Source organism: Oryctolagus cuniculus, chromosome 18 (assembly GCF_964237555.1).
Source record: "Oryctolagus cuniculus chromosome 18, mOryCun1.1, whole genome shotgun sequence".
Lineage (NCBI taxonomy): Eukaryota > Metazoa > Chordata > Mammalia > Lagomorpha > Leporidae > Oryctolagus > Oryctolagus cuniculus.
Genome location: NC_091449.1, coordinates 18,391,548 through 18,408,645, shown reverse-complemented (window position 1 = coordinate 18,408,645; position 17,098 = coordinate 18,391,548). Strand labels below are relative to the sequence as shown.

The following is a 17,098-nucleotide window of genomic DNA, read 5'->3' as shown; positions in this document are numbered from 1 at the left end:
TTCTCTCTCTCTCTTTTTTTTTTTTTTTTTGACAGGCAGAGTTAGACAGAGAGAGAGAGAAAGGTCTTCCTTCTGTTGGTTCACTCCCCAAATGGCCGCTACGGCCAGTGCTGCGCCGATCCGAAACCAGGAGCGAGGTGCTTCCTCCTGGTCTCCCATGCAGGTACAGGGCCCAAGGACCTGGGCCATCCTCCACTGCCTTCCCGGGCCACAGCAGAGAGCTGGACTGGAAGAGGAGCAACCGGGACAGAATCCGGTGCCCCAACCGGGACTAGAACCTGGGGTGCAGGCAGAGGATTAGCCTAGTGAGCCGCAGTGCCGGCCTGCTCTTTTTTTTTTCTAGCTTTATCCTGTTGAGGTCAGTGAAGAGACCGTGTATTAAACTGTATTAAACTGATTTTTAATGACTATTCATTCTTGGGATGAGCAGAGGCGTGGTTGTGGTGAAGGTAAGACTTCACCAGGTGTTTTTTAGGTATTCGCCTTTGTGTGTGTGTGTGTGTGTGTGTGTGTGTGTGTGTTTTGCTAAAGTTTGGGCTTTCTCATCACTCTTGCAAGCACATGTTATCTTTGGTCCTTTGGAAAGACAACAAGTAAAATTCCTTGAATATCCCAAACAAACTATTGCTATGATTTTCTCTTGACTGGTCTGCTCCTGTCTTTTTTTTTTTTTTTTTAATCTATATTGTAGTTTTCTGAGCCCTGTACTAAAAATCACAATTTTCATGTGGGGAAATTAGTTACACGAAGCAATTCAAAGATGGTGCCCAGAGGAAGTAAGGTGGGTGAAATCCAAAGTTGTTTACCACTGAAGCTAATTGGCTATGCAACATCAGGGGAGGTAACAAAACTAGTAACAAGTGTATAGACATATGGCTAGTCCTACAGAAATCGCCCTGTAAAATGACCGTTTAAGTGATTGGTTGGTCCTTAGCCCTGCCCCAGTGACTCTGCAGTTTTGTGCTATAAAAGGCTCTGTTATGCGTGAAATAAACGAGTTCTTGCTAGACTTGACTCCCCGCTGCGTCTGATTGTCTGATTGTCTGATTGTCTGATTGTCTGATTGTCTCTGGGATCAGGAGGCTGGGGAACGGGTGAGCGGCGCACTTACTTTTCCTTGGACCCAGTCCGTCCTGTACGGGTGGACTAAGACCCTGCATTTCATACTCAGACTATCACGACCCACGCCCATGGGAATCTCTGGCTATTTTGTGTCTTTGAAAAGATCCTAATTTTTTAAAGAATCATTGCTCTCTGTCCCAAGCTGTTCCACAATCACCTGTAATGACCTCTGTCCATTCCTGGAAGTAGTCATTTCTCCAGAAAGTCTTGGCTAATTTTGGGAAGAATGCTATTGAAGGAAGAACGTTACAGACTGAGTATGTCTCCTCCAGATGCATACGCTGAAGCCCCAATCCTCAACGTGATGCCATTTGAAGGAGAGACACTTGGGGGATGATTATGTTTAGATGAAGTCGTGAGGGTAGAATCCCCACAAGGAGACTGGTGTCCTTTCAAGAGCAGAGGGCGACATCTCTCTTCATAAAGCAACAGAGATAAAAATGAATCAGGTAAAATGTTATCAAAGACGGTGGCAATTTTGCTCTCTTTTCCACTTTCCTCTGTTGAAATGTTCATAGCAAAAAAGTCAAGAAAGGAATGTTTAAAGGAGTAGTTGGCTTTGCTACTGTATTACTGACTTCCAATTTCTTTTTAACTTCGGACAGTGTAGATCACAGGCTGTTGACATTTCGCACACATTAAAAGTGAGTATCTTCCAAAAACTTGATTCAGTTTAAGAGGTAATTTCCACATGAATATCCTCTCCTGTTCCTTTCCTTCTACAAAATTTTATCAGAAAGATTCACCTACAATTCTAAACTGGACGAATGGAGGCATTGCTAGACTAACTACGTCTGTAGGGTTTTACGATCAAAGTTTCGCTAACAGGTAGAAAAAAATAATGAAACTAAGATTACTGAGCAAAGAATGCAAGTTCTATTAATCATCATTTTGAAAACAATACCCCGGCCGGAGCTGCGGCTCACTAGGCTAATTCTCCGCCTTGCGGCGCTGGCACACCAGGTTCTAGTCCCGGTCAGGGCACCAGATTCTGTCCTGGTTGCCCCTCTTCCAGGCCAGCTCTCTGCTGTGGCCAGGGAGTGCAGTGGAGGATGGCCCAAGTGCTTGGGCCCTACACCCACATGGGAGACCAGGAGAAGCACCTGGCTCCTGCCATCGGATCAGCGCAGTGTGCCGGCCGCAGCGCGCCAGCCATGGCGGCCATTGGAGGGTGAACCAACGGCAAAGGAAGACCTTTCTCTCTGTCTCTCTCTCTCTCACTGTCCACTCTGCCTGTCAAAAAAAAAAAAAAAAAGAAAGAAAGAAAGAAAGAAAGAAAGAAAGAAAGAAAGAAAGAAAGAAAGAAAGAAAGAAAGAAAACAATACCCCATAGTGGTAAGCACACTGGCTCTCCTGTTTGTTAACTATACTGGTCCCCTGTTGATATCTAAGTATAAAATTTCATGCTTTCAACCTTGAGAACATTAAATAATGTTTATTATCTTTCCCAAAAAGTTCACTGGTATGATTATTCTAATACTTTAAACACAAGAATGACAAATGAAGCCTTTTTTTCTGAATTACATTATAAATTCTCTAATTCAGACAGGCCCTGACTTACAATAGTTTGAGTGTTGATTCTTTGGCTTTATGATTGTGTGAACTGATATGCATTCAGTAGAAACCGCACTGTAAACTTTAATCTTTTCAGTAAATTACATGAGATATTCAGTATTTTATTATAAAATGGACTTTGTGTTAGATAACTTTTCCCGGGTGTAGCCTACTATAAATATTCTGAATATGCTTCAGACAGACTAGGCTAAGTTATGATATTCAGCAGGTTATGTGTGTTGTATTAAGTGCATTTTCAATGTCTGACATTTTCAACACAAGATGGGTTTATACTGACAGAATCCCACTGCAAGTCAAGGGGCATCTGTATCAGAAAAATGAAAATATCTTCTGGAAATCTACCAACAATCTTTGCATTTTGAGTTTTTCTTGCCAGCATGAGTTCTCAGATGCTGAACAATGAGCCGCACATGAAAGACTCCACATTCCCACGACTGAAAGTCTTTCCACATTCCTCACCTGCATATGGTTTCTCTCCAGTGTGAATTCTCAGATGCTGAACAAGCTATGCACCAGTGCTGAAGGCCTTGCCACATTCCTTACCCTCATAGGGTTTCTCGCCAGTACGAAGTCTTTTGTGTTGAACAAGGTATGGAGAACAGCTAATGGCTTTCCCACATTCCTCACATTCATAGGGTTTCTCACCATTACGGATCCTTTGGTGTTGAACAGGGTATGAGCTACTACAAAAAGCTTTTCCACATTCTCTTCACATGGCTTCTCACCAGTATGGATACTTTGGTAAGTAAGTTGTCCAGACACAGAAAAGGCCTTTCCACATCCCTCACACTCATAGGGCTTCTCACCAGAGTGAATTCTGTCATGTTGAACACCATATGAAAAGGTACTAAAGGCCTTTGAACATTCCTTACACCCAAACTGTTTTCACTAGTGTGAGTATTCTGATGCTGAATAAGTCTCCCATAGGCTATAAGAGCTTTCCCACATTCATTACCTTCATAGGGTTTCTCACCAATATGGATCCTTTGGTGTTGAACAAAGTATGAGCTACTACAAAGCTTTTCCACATTTTCTACACACAGGTGGCTTCTTACCAGTATGAGTACTCTTGATGTACAATACATTGATGGCTGCTGAGAAAGACCTTCCAACACCCCTTATGTTCATGTGGTTACTCACCAGCATGCCTTCTCCCATGTTTAACACAGGCTGAGCCTTGACTAGAGGCCTTCCCACATTCTTTACATTCATACTTTTCTTAACAGTGTGAGTTCTCTGATGTTGAACAAGATATGAAGAAGCACTAAAGCCCTTCCCACATGCCTTCCATTTACATGGTTTCTCACCCAGATACAACTTCTGATGTATGACACATTGATGTTCACTACTAAAGTCCCTCCCACATTCTTCCTGTTTTTCCTGGGTATGTGTTCTGCCATGTTGAACAAATGCTGAGCCTTGACAAAAAGTCTTCCCACATCCCTGTATCCAAATGGTCTCTCTCTGTTAAGAATACTCTGTTGTAGAGCAAAAGATGTACAATTTTTATCAGTGGACATTTCGTCATAATTGGTTATCTCACATTTCAATTGCAAATCTGAAAGCAAATTAAAATTTTTTTTTGTTTTCCTATGTAGAAAAAATAGATTCCTATGGAAGAAAAAAGGCAAAATACCATAATACTAAAATATAGTTGTGATAGTCAAAAAAGGAGGAATGAAGAGATTAATGAGAGTTTATATAAACTAAGGCTGGTTATTAGTGAAACAGGTGTCACTTTATTTGAAGAGCTAATTAAAACATTGACATTCAAGCACCCTCCAGACCCCCTGAACCAGAATACACAGCGAATGAATGTTCCTGTGCATCTATTTTTTTTAAAAAAGCATTTTACTGAAATATAATAAACATACCAAGAAATGCATGTAAGATTACAGATGAGTTCTTTGTTCTCTGATCACACTCCTAGCCAACACCCAAGAACAAAACATTACTAGCACCCCTAAGAGTCCTATCTTTCTTTTAATGTGGGAAAGAAGAGTATATTGTCATTCACATGGTATGATTAAGTGAAACAATATTTATAACTTATTGCCAAATTATATGACATCCACATAATTTTTATACTATTATATTAACTATCACAAATAAGAAAAAAATCTGTGATATTTATCTTTTGGGTTTGGCTTATTTCACTTAGCACACTGATTTCCAGTTGTATTCATTCTGTTGTAGATATATTTCATTTTTTTAATACTAAGTAATATTTCATCATGGATATATACATTTGGTATATAGGTATATGTGTGTGTGTGTGCGTGTGTGTGTGTATGGGTGGATATGTCTGCCCATCAGCTGATGGACATCTAGGTTGATTCCAAATGTTAGCTATTGTGAGTTGAACTGCTATTAACACAAGAGTGCAGGCAATTCTTTCATATGCTGATTTCATTTCTTTTGGATATATTCCAAAGAGTGAAATAGCTGGGTCATATGGAAGATTTATTTTTATTTTCTGAGGAATCTCCATACCGTTTAACTGGCATTCCCATCAACGTATTAGGGTACCTTTTTCTCTACATCCTCACCATCACTTATTGTTTGTTAATTTCTCTATGTAAGACATTATACCTGGGGTGAGGTGAAACTTCATTGTGGTTTTGATTTGCATTTCCTAGATGGCTAGTGATCCTGAGCATTTTTTCACTTGTCTGTTGCTATCTGCATTTTATCCTTTGAAAAATGCCTGCTCATATCCTTTGCCCATTTCTTAGCAGGTTGTTTTGTTGTTGAGCTTCTTGAGCTCCTTATGTCATCTGTATGTTTTTAATCCTTTATTGAATGCAGTTTGCAAATATTTTCTCCCATTCTGTCAGTTGCCTCTTCACTTTGTTATTTGTTTCCTTTGCTGTGCAGAAGCTTTTTAGCCTGATGCAATCCCATTTGTCAATTTTTGTTTTCATGGCCTGTGTTTCTGGAGTCTTATCCAAGAAGTCTTTGCCTAGGCCAATGTCTTAGAGCAGTTCACCTATGTCTTCCTCTAGTAATTTAATGGTTTCAGGTCTTAAGTTTAGATCCTGGATCCATTGAGTTGAATTTTGTATGTGGTTTAAGGTAGGGATCTTGTTTCAAACTTCTGCGTGTGGAAATCCAGTTTTCCCAACACCACTTATTGAAGAGACTATCATTTATACAGGAAATGATTTTAGCTAGTTTGCCAAAGATGAGTTTGTTGTAGATATAGATATGTGGATTCATGTCTGGGGTTTCTATTCTGTTCCATTAGTCTACAGGTCTACCTGTGCATCAAATTTTTAACATCTGTAACAAATGCTTCTGACACAGATGAAATTTTCACTTGTGTAACCTGTATTTCATCCCTCCATCCCCTCCTCCACATTTCTCTCTGTACTTAAATTAAAATCCATCTAACTTTTTATAAATAATGTGGTCCTTGCTTACCTATCAGGCCTCATGCCAAGCCACATTTCTCTTGGTTCCTATTCACATCACTTCCCCTTTCAGCACCTAGAATGTATCACAAGCTTTCTCATCTTTTGGTTCCATGTGTAGGTGGTATCATTTCCCAGAAAGCCTTTGGCATGGGTTCTTTGCAGACCAGATCTTTCTCGTCCTATACATGTTTAAGGTAAAATGTCATTGCACCAAGAATGTTGTAAGCTGCTGGCTTTGTCTAAGAACATTCATTTCTTTATTTTCTGTTCCTATTACTTCATTTCTTTGCTTTCCCACTGGCTTTCAGTATATAAATAGCAATATATTCTTCATTTATTTCTCCCAAACTCCCTGTACTAGACATTATTTTGGCTCTCATGCCCTTTTCCCACTTGCTAAGCCAGTGAATATGTTGTATCACATGGCAAAGAAATACTTATCAGTTGATTTATGATAGGGACTGGATCACTCCAGATGGGCCCTCTAAGCAGAGCTTTTTCCTTGCTGGGGGTGCAAGAAGTCAGAGAGATTTAGCAGAAAGGAAGTCAGGATAGTCACAGCGTGAGAAGGATGGCTCCTGCCAGACAGAGATAAATTCTGCCAGTAACCGGTGAGCTCGGAAGAGGACCCTGAGCCCCAAAGAACAGGAGCTATGGTTGATATCAGTTTTTTCTCCACATATTTACTTAATTAACTTATCAGAAAGGCAGAGTGACAGGCAGAAGGGGAGGAACACAGATCTTCTATCCACTGGTTCACTCCCTAAATGGCTGCTACAGCCAGGTCTGGGCCAGGCCAAAGACAGGAGCCAGTGACTCCAACTGGGTTTCCCACATGGGTAGCAGGGTCCCAAGCAATTGGGCCACTCTCTGCTGCCTTCCTATGCACATTAATGGAATTGAATCAGAAGTGAGCAACTGGGACTTGAAGCTCCAATATGGGATGCTTGTATAACAAGCAGCAGCTCAACATGTACGCCACAATGCCAGCTGAGTTGATATCTTGACTTGGCTATGCTGCACTGGACTTCTACTCTATAGAACTACAATTGAGGGTGGTTTTAAGCTACTAAGTCTATGATAGTTTATTACAAGCATAGTTTGTTACAAGCAGTACACATTAATACATTCTTCAAGAGTGGGCCCAACCCATGTCAATCAGCACAAAATTATAACCCATTGATATACAGAAGGAATTGGCTGATAACAAGCAACAAACAAAATTATTGGACAAAATAAGTTAAATCAGGATGCTAAAGGACAATCATTGTCAATCCACTAATATGAATGAGGGAATCCTTGAAACAATGTCTAGAGTGAGACAGAGAAGGTACAGGTAAAGTTCAGATATCTTGTGCCAAAAAGGAAGGAAAATATCAGATTCATGGGTTCCTAAACTCTTCAAATTATATTAATTAAATATGTACAGCTTTTTCTATGTCAGTCATAGCTCAACAAAGTGGGTAAAAAAAATTGGGATGGATATTTGGCGAAGCGGTAAGACACCACTTTGCAATGTCTACACCCTGTATCAGAACACCTGAGTTCTAGTACCAGCTCCACTTCCAATTCTAGCTTCTTGCTAATGTACACTGTGGGAGGCAGCAGGTGATGGTCGTTAGGTCTCTGCCACCGAGCTGGGAATCTGACGGAGTTCCATAACTGGCCTAAAAGTCATCTTAAGAATGGGAGTAAGAGTTGGCGAATTATTTCATCTTTGTAAATATACACTGAACCAAATGTCTCAGCTTGGTCTAATTCTGTCAATCTAAGAAAATACTTTCCATTGTTATTTGGTATCCCTTTCTCAACACTTCTTCCTGCTTTTTTTAAAAAAAGATTTATTTATTTATATGAAAGTCAGAGTTAACACAGAGAGAGAAGGACAGGCAGAGAGAGAGAGGTCTTCCATCCGCTGGTTCACTCCCCAATTGGCTGAAACAGCCGGAGCTGCACCAATCTGAAGCCAGGAGCCAGGTCTTTCACATGGGTGCAGGGGCCACCTTCTACTGCTTTCCCAGGCCATAGCAGAGAGCTGGATCGGACATGGATTAGTGGGGACTCGAACTGGTGCCCCTGCTTTTTTTTTTTTTTAAGATTATTTATTTATTTGAAAGGCACAGTAATAGAGAGAGGAAAGAGAGAAAGCATTCATTCCCTGATTCACTCCCCAAATGGCTACAATGGCCAAAGCCTGGAACTTGGAACTCCATGCAGGGTCTCCCATGTAGGGGGCAGGGCTCAAAAACTTGGACTATGATCCACTGCTTTCCCAGGCACATCAGCAGGGAGCTAGATCAGAAGCAGAACAGCTGGAATGCAAACTGGCACTTTGACATGAGATCTCATCTTATTAACAAGGTGATCAGTCATCTTATCAGGTCCCTGGGGAATTCCAAATCTTCTGACGTGTGGTCCAATGAAGCCATCAAGTGAAGCCCATGGCTCTTAACTCCCCAGCCACAGACTGCCCGGGGAGCTTAAACAATTTTCTAGGACATTTCACTCCTTCACTGCCCTATGGTAGCCCCCCGGCAAGACATCCCGCATCGTACCTGCTCTGTAATTTACTCAATGAATGCATGAACGCCAGTTAGAAAAAAAACAGTCTCATAAGGAGGAAACAGGTACTTGGCATCATTCCTCCAAACAGGAGGAATTCAAGAGGTAGGTGATTAGATGGTGCCGTCTTAGGCAGAACACTTCAGGCTAATTCATGAAAAATACTTATGTAACCTAAAAATCCCAGCATTTCAAGGAGAAACACCGACTTATGTGAGCCACGCCTTTAGGAACGTGAGAACCAATCCGTCTCTGTTGGAGTTCTATCAGACTCTGGGAAACCCAAGCTGGAAGAAAAGGAGACTTCGATGTCCACAGATGACGGAAGCCAATAAACCTTCTCGTCCCTCCCTGTCAGCCTCCTTACAGGCTACGACCACCTGCAGACAAAATCTGGGAAGAGTGGGGGCGGGGGGGGGGGTCAAAGCCCACGGAACCCAGCTGCTCACAGCTGCACGCAGGGCAGACCTCTTCCTGGAGGCAGAATCACAAACGCCTACAGCGTTCCGGCCAGGCCCCCCTGGAGGAGGATGCTCTATGTCTGACACTGGGCTCCATGGCTCCCCTTGACAGATTCTCCTCGTTCCACCCTCACACTCTGGATGTTGAAAAACAGTCCATATCACCCAAGCCAGAACTTTTTTCATGGTGCCAGGAGAGGGTGAGGTCAGCCAAGACAGGACAAGTGGAGAAAATAGAAGAACTAGCTCAGGCTCAATTTTCTCATCACTAATACAGGGTTAAGAACACCAGTCACTACATATGGTTCTCTTGAAGAGTAAGAAAACCCACAGAAAACACTTAATAGAAGAATTGTATAACATGAGTTAGCTGTTATTATTGAAGTTATTATATGAAGAACATTACATGCCCTTTATTTCATTTTTACAAAAGAAGAACGTTGCTTCTATTCTTTGTGGACACATCTCTCTGGCATGCTTTATTATAATTTTAAGCACAAAATTTAGAAAGCAGCCTTAAGAATATCGTTCTACAGGGCTGACACTGTGGTGTAGTGGGTAAAGTCACCTCCTGCAGTGCCAGCATCTTGTATAAGGTGCCAGTTTGAGTCCCAGCTGCTCCACTTCCGATCCAGCTCTCTGCGATGGCCTGGGAAAGCAGTGGAAGATGGCCCCGTGCTTGGGCCCCTGCACCCACAGAGACCCCAAAGAAGCTCCTGGCTTTGGATCGGCTCCGCTCCAGCCATTGCAGCCATTTGGGGAGTGAACCAGTGGATGGAAGACCTTTTTTTTTCTCTCTCTCTCTCTGCCTCTAACTCTGCCTTTCAAATAAATAATTTTTTAAAAAATCATTCTTAAAAAAAAGCAGAAAAGACTGACACTTGAATTGACACTTGAATTTCTCCCACACTAAAGAGGCCCCACTCTGATATGATGGCTGGAAATATCAAAGCTTGTCACTGGGAAAGTAATTTGTACGACAGGTCTTTGGAAGTCCTTTTACCTGCACTAACAGCTTTTACATAACACTGCTATAATCCTTAAGAGATAATACAATTTTTCAATGATTTATTTATTTGAAAGGCAGAATGTCAGAAGGAGAGAGAGAGGGAGAGGGAGAGGCAGAGAGAGAAAGAGATCTTCCACCTATTGGTTCACTCTTCAAATGGTGGCAACAGCCAGGTCTGAGCCAGACCAAAGCCAGGAACCAGGAATTCCATCCATCCGGGTCTCCCATACAGATGGCAGGGGCCCAAGCACTCGGACCATCTTCTGCTACTTTTGCAGGTGCAGCAGGTACTCCAACACAGGACGTCAGCATCGCAAGTGGTGGCCTAGCCTGCTGAGCCACGCCAGCCTCGAGGGTCTTTTTCAGACTACAGGAGGCTCAGGGCGTGCTCTTCTCTTCCTGGAGCACGCATGCGCATGGTATGAAGTCCACAGCCTCCTTTTTAAACTAAGAATTAAGAGTCTTTTGCTTCCTAACATAAGTGGTTAGCGTGAATCTATTCTAGACACAAAACAGAACCCTAGTCACAAGCTAGCAAGAAAGAGGGAGAGATTGCATCCCTAAATAACTATTCTATCTTCAGGTTACTCATTTTTTTCACAAGTCTGTATTAACTCTGCCTTCAGAAATTTCATATGCACATCCATTAATTGTACTTTATCAATATAATTAGGCTCATTGACTAACAAGAGTCTTCTCTGGAAGACATAACTCTGGCTAAGTGGTGGTTATAGACTACGAGAATGAATGCAAAGTGGACGGAATCTTGCCTACGGAAAAGATGCTCACAAACTTGCCAAACCCCTGTTCTCCTTCACTAAATAACCAAAATATTGCCCACAAGAACCTTGCAAAATATCTTAGAAAATCTCATACTAGATGGGATTCCTAAATAACTTAAACACTTCTTGACTACCACTGCCCGTAACTGTGCACATCTCGGGCTCACACGGGTACCCCTTCTCAGGACTAACCCTATTCCCCGCCCACCAGTCCATCACGTGAGCGTCCCTGACCTAGCCAGCTGCACGGTCTTGAGCTCTGATCGTGCGCACGGCCATTCCCAGCACAGCCTCACATCTAGAACCAACGGGAGAGAAAGGGAGCCGGGCGCTGCTTCCCCAAGCTCCCAGCCTGGCAGGAGGCGCAGTCTCCACGGGGGAGGTCCCCTGAAGACCCCTCTGGCTCAGAAAGGTCAGCAGCGGTCAGCACGGTGCCGGGACACCGCATCCCGCAGCCCGAGGCCACCCAGACCGGCTCCCTGCTGGCGCACCCCTGGGAGGCAGCGCGGGCTCCAGGCTCCGGCCTGGCCCACACCTGGCCGTTGAGGGCATCTGGGGAGCGCGCCCGCGGAAGGGGGACCTGTCTGTCTCCCTCGCTCTCTCAAATACAGGAGTGACTGGATAAACACACACACACACGACAGAGAACTCGTGCAATCGTAGTTCTGCGTCTCCTGCGGGAGAACATCACCGGAAGGCTTGGTAATCGCCCTGGCGCGGGCCCACTGCCCGATGCGGACCCGCGCGGCGGCTGGAAACCGAGCCGAGGCCTAGGTCACGGCGGCACCCCCACAGCTAACGGACGCGGGGGCACCCAGTCCTCGCGGGCACGCGCACGAGCCCACGAAACGACCCCCGCGCCTGAGACCCCGCCAGAGCCCACGGAGCCTCCCTGCCCTCGCGCTCCCCGCCTGTTAGGGTCCAGGTCCCGCGCCGGCCCACGTCCGCAGAGGTCCCCCAGTTCCTCCCATTATTGTTGTTTTCTTCACTCAAGCCCTGGTTACCCCGTGGGGTTGGTCGGAGTCTGCAAAGCCCTTCCCCAGAGAACACGCACTGCCTTAGCCTAAGCTCGCTGCTGGCTGGGCTACGGTAACGAAAAACTGGCAGTGGGATCCGGGGTCCTGGTTGTCCCCGGTGGCCTCTGGGAAATGTAGTCCAAGCTAAATTGGCCTGGCCTCAGTGGCATTTGGGAAATGTAGTCCAGAGGCGTAAAACGGCCGCGCAAGGACTGCCCACCCGGCGCCCTGGGGACTGGGAGTGCGCAGGCGCAGGAGCGCCTGTAGCGCTGGCCGCGGAACTCGGAGCTGGGAGATAACGAAAAATCCTGTAATAGGTACTAAAATGTGTCCTTACGTTAACCTGAAAATATGGTAGCTATTCAAAATAACTTATGTTATTCAATAAAATATTAGTAGGCGAATGTAACCTGGTATTGCTAATAATAGACTAAACATGTGAGGGAAATGTAGCCGCCCTCTGATAAAGCGATTTAATTTTTATTAGATATTAAAATTATAGGCTAGGGGCCGGCGCTGTGGCGTAACGGGTTAACACCCTGGCCTGAAGTGCCGGCATCCCATATGGGCTCTGGTTCTAGTCCCGGCTGCTCCACTTCCAATCCAGCTCACTGCTAGGGAAAGCAGAAGATGGCCCAAGTCCTTGGGCCCCTGCACCCACGTGGGAGACCTGGAAGAAGCTCCTGGCTCCTGGCTTCAGATCCGCGCGGCTCCGGCCATTGTGGCCAACTGCGGAGTGAACCAGCCGATGGAAGACCTCTCTCTCTCTCTCTCTCTCTCTCTCTCTCTCTCTCTGCCTCTCCTTTGCTCTCTGTGTAATTCTGACTTTCAAGTAAATAAATAAATCTTTAAAAATAAAAATAAAATAAAATTATAGGCTATAGTGTTGTGTAGTCTTAAGATTTTTCTTGAGGGGCTGGCGCTGGCATCTCATATGGACACCTGTTTGGATCCTGGCTGCTCCACTTCTGATCCAGCTCTCTGCTATGGCCTGGGAAAGCAGTAGAAGATGGACCAAGTCCCTGGGCCCCTGCACCCGTGTGGGAGACCCGGAAGAAGCTCCTGGCTCCTGGCTTTGGATCAGTTCAGCTCCAGCCATTGCGGCCATCTGGGGAGTGAACCAGCAGATGGAAGCCCTCTCTCTGTCTCTCCCTCTCTCTGTAACTCTACCTCTCAAATGAATAAATGAAAAATATTAAAAAAAAAGATTTTCTTTGAAAAAGAACATAAATACAATCAGGCTAATTAAACAACTATTACCTAAATTTAAAAGACATGTATCTTTCTGTCCTACCATGCATTACAGTTTTTTTACTCTTCTTGATTACTTTTCCAGTAACATTTCTCTGAACTGCCTGGAGCTTTTATGGCGTAGTTCTTTTTGTTTATGTAGCAGCAAAGCTGAATTCAGGCAAATGTAAGATTCACTTTGCCTTCCAACCCAGCTTTTATTAAGCCCACATCACACTGTCTCCTGTTGTCAGCTCAATAACATTTGAGGACGGAATAGGATTCTGCTTGATGGTAGCAGCAGGCTTCGGCCTTGGAATTGATTCCCAGCTCTGCACGCATGTCCATCCGCTGTGTTCTGCAGGCTTTCCCAGGTACAGCAGCTGTGCACGTGCAGACTGCTCATCTCCCTCTGAACTCCGTTAACCTGGAAACTACAGGGAGAGGGCTTGCTGCCTGCTGCCTTCATGTTGATTTTGTAATTGGCCAGATAATACTCTGGCTGCTTCTGCACAGGCATTTTTCGGATAAGATTAACGTTGAAATCAGTGGTCTTTGAGTAAAGCACATTAGCCTTTATGATTTGGGGTGGGCCATATCCAATCAGTTGAAGGAATATAGACTTAATTAATATAGACTTCTTCATGCAAGAAGGAATATTTAAAAAAAAAGATTTACTTATTTGAAAGAGTTACAGAGAGGCAGAGAGAGAGAGAGAGAGAGAGAGAGAGAGAGAGAGATCTTCCATCCGCTGGTTCACTCCTCAAATGGCCACAACTGGAGCTAAACTGATCTGAAGCCAGGAGCCAGGATCTTCTTCCAGGTCTGCCGCATGGGTGCGGGGCCCAAGGACTTGGGCCATCTTCTGGTGTTTTCCCAGGCACATCAGTAGGGAGCTGGATCAGAAGTGGAGCAGCTAGGTCTAGAACTGGCACCCATATGGGATGCTGGCCCTGCAGGCTGCGGCTTAGCCCACTGCACCACAGTGCCGGCCCCGCCTTGTATTTTTAATATGTGTCCTTTTCTGTTTGAATGATGACACTACATTTTTTATTATTGCATTTGAATGGATTTTAGTCTTTTTTCAGAGATGCAGCCACTGGAGGGAGGAGCCTGTTGTGTATAAGATACTGTGCTCATCTGAAGCTGAAGGTAAACTCACAGGTGCTGAGGGGAACGGGAAGGTCCTCTGTGCTGGTACTCTCACCGGCGGAACTTCACAGACCTGTGTAATGCCAGCACCCAGGACATCTGGGGAACGTGTAAACATGACTCATGATCTCCCAGCTGACTTCCTGGTGCACCTCAGGTCCCTCCTGCGTTGGCTGTATCTTCAGTTTGGCACCGGTGATGGTTCCTGCACGGATCTGTCCTCACTGAATTGGAGAATAAATGACACCGTGACATAAAGTGACGCAGGGAGAGGCAGCTTCGGTCCTTTTCCTGTCGGGGAAAACATCTCTGCACAAACTAATAGAGATGAAGGCATCAGCAAGATTGGGTCACCTGGGCCGTGCTCCTTTACAGCACTTTGCAGAGAGTGACGGGGAAATTCGAAGGGGAAATGAAGATGCTCAGCCTGATCAGGCCACGGTAAGCAGCCGGGTCCCCATGTTGTTGTACCCGGATGTCCGGCAGTGGTGGTGCCAATTATACTGCTCAGTGCTTGGCAGCTAGCATTCCCCTCTCTTCCCCGCCCCCTCCTGCCCTTCCTGCCTCCCTCCCACTTCTCTCTCTCTCTCCCTCTCTCTCCCTCCCTCCTCTCCTCTTTCACCTACACATTCTTCCCGTTTTCCACACTCTCCCACTCTGCTTCGTAAGGCAGGCATGAGCTGTCCTCAGAAAGAACCCTCAGTATCTTGGGAAGCCTCTGTCTTAGGTGAGGCTTCTAGATGGTCTCCAGATAAAGGGAGGCCCCTGTCCTCCCAAAAGGAGGTGGCGACCACATCTATTAGCCCAGTAGCATCGAGTGCAAATATTTTCTTTTCTTTTTTTAGAATTATTTATTTATTTGAAAGTCAGAGTTACATAGAGAAGGAGAGGCAGAGAGAGAGAGAGAGAGAGAGGTCTTCCGTCCACTGGTTCACTTCCCAGTTGGCCACAATGGCCGGAGCTGTGACGGTCTGAAGGCAGGAGCCAGGATCTTCTTCCGGGTCTCCCACATGGGTGCAGGGCCCCAAGGACTTGGGCCATCTTCTACTGCTTTCCCAGGCCATAGCAGAGAGCTGGATCAGAAGTGGAGCAGCCGGGACTCGAACCAGCGGCCATATGGGATGCCGGCACTGCAGGTTGGCAGCTTTACCCGCTACGTCACAGCGCCAGCCCCTCAAGTATTTTCAAATGCATCCATTGAAATACATCCCAGATCTCAAGGTGCAACTCGTTCCGTATCAGGCGCTGACTTCAGTGTGACAGACCTGCCAGGGCCGTGAATTGAATGCAGAATAGGAGTGCAGAAGCTCTACTGCATTATAACTGCACCTCGTCAGTAGTTTTCAGTGAAGCCTGCTCTCTTGCTGCAGGGTGAGAATACCTTAAACAAGGGAGCTTTCTGGCTTTGCTAACATTCTCTGAGTTCATTTATTTTAAAGTCTAACCATTTGTTTTCTTTAGGTATTCTATGGAGGTTACAGAAAACTAACCAGTTATACAGTCCTTAAAGTTGCCATTTCTCATGTATTTTTCAAGTTCAAGAGCCTTTGTTACCCCCATACATATGTAGCTCATCTCATTCACCACAGGCGAGAGTTCCAGTAACTGTGATCCTGCAGCATATTGGGGGAAATCAACCCTGGACTGCAGCCAGCAAGTGGGCCCTTGTCCTCTGATGGATTGATGGGTGATCTAATTCTATTTGTTTTTTAAATACTTATTTATTTGAAAGGCAGAGTTAGAGAAAAAGAGAGAGAGAGAGAGAGAGAGAGAATCTTCCATCTACTGATTCACTCCCCAAATGGCCCAGTGGCCAAGGCTGGGTCTGACTGAAGCCAGGAGCCTAGAACTCCATATGGGTCTCTAATGTGAGTGCTGGGGCCCAAGCACTTGGGCCATCTGTGGTATGGGAGACAGGGGTGGTGGGAGCACCAGTAAAGACCCCGTGCAAACTGGGGCTTGAACACAGGCTACCTCTGAGAGGCAGGAAATGCACCTGAATTTTTTCTCACTGAGGACGAGGAACACTATTTATGGGCCCGATTCTGTGCTTAGTAACTGTGGTCACTTCAGGGATTCTGTTGCTCTGGCTGGACACCACAGACTGGGTCATTTATGAAGAACAGAGGTTGGTCTGGCTTCTGGGTCTGGAGGCTGGGCAGGCCCAGAGTGTGCACTGGCGACTGCTCACCACCTGACCTTTTCCCTGTGTCATGGTGGCAGGCATCACGCGGCGAGATGGAGCAAGTCAGAGAGATAGTTTGCTGTTATTGCAAAGTCCCTCCCTGGAGAGCCCACGGCTCTCTCAGTCCCTGGCTCCCTCAGTCCATGAGTGAATTAAGACGTTCAAGAAGGCAGAATCTCATGGCCCACGCACCTCTCCATGACGCACCTGTCAGACACCATGAACACATGACTTAGGGGACTGTGTGTCCAATGCATGAAATCTAGAGGACACAGTCAAACTGTAGCAGCCAGAGAGGGTCCCCATCACTCTCACCGAGTCCGCCACGATCCCTCCCCTGGACCATGGCCTCAGCCTCCTGATGGCTCTCCTTGCTTCCGGGCTCGCCCCCAGCCACCCATCTCTCATCCCCAACTCTCAGGAGGGGGCAGCTTTCTCCTGGCTTCCTTCAAAGCCTGCACAGCCTCTGCTCTGTCCTCTCTCTGAGCCCCCTCCTCTCCTTGACTTCGTTCCATCCCCGTTGGCTTCAAGGACCATTCCCTGAGGGCACCAAGTGGCCCCCCTTGGGCCTTTGCCATGACTGGATTG

General features: G+C 45.6%; 1 protein-coding gene and 1 long non-coding RNA gene across 11 annotated transcripts in view; one reads left to right on the top strand and one right to left on the bottom strand.

Annotated features, from left to right (window-relative positions):
* Window positions 1–4,413: 4,413 nt before the first annotated feature.
* LOC103347224 (protein Aster-A) overlaps window positions 4,414–17,098 on the bottom strand; it is a 31,541-nt gene continuing 18,856 nt past the window's right edge. For 3 of the 4 annotated variants that reach the window (XR_011383948.1, XM_070062295.1, XM_070062299.1), the window contains exon 16: window positions 4,414–14,549. The gene's annotated coding sequence lies outside the window, so the exon portion shown is untranslated. Of the gene's footprint in view, window positions 15,591–17,098 lie in introns of all 4 variants that reach the window. The other variant, XM_070062294.1, reaches the window with a different exon arrangement.
* LOC138846475 (uncharacterized) overlaps window positions 14,252–17,098 on the top strand; it is a 73,698-nt gene continuing 70,851 nt past the window's right edge. For 6 of the 7 annotated variants that reach the window (XR_011383981.1, XR_011383988.1, XR_011383986.1 and 3 more), the window contains exon 1: window positions 14,544–14,766. This is a non-coding gene — a long non-coding RNA (uncharacterized lncRNA). Of the gene's footprint in view, window positions 14,326–14,482; window positions 14,767–17,098 lie in introns of those variants that run through there. The other variant, XR_011383984.1, reaches the window with a different exon arrangement.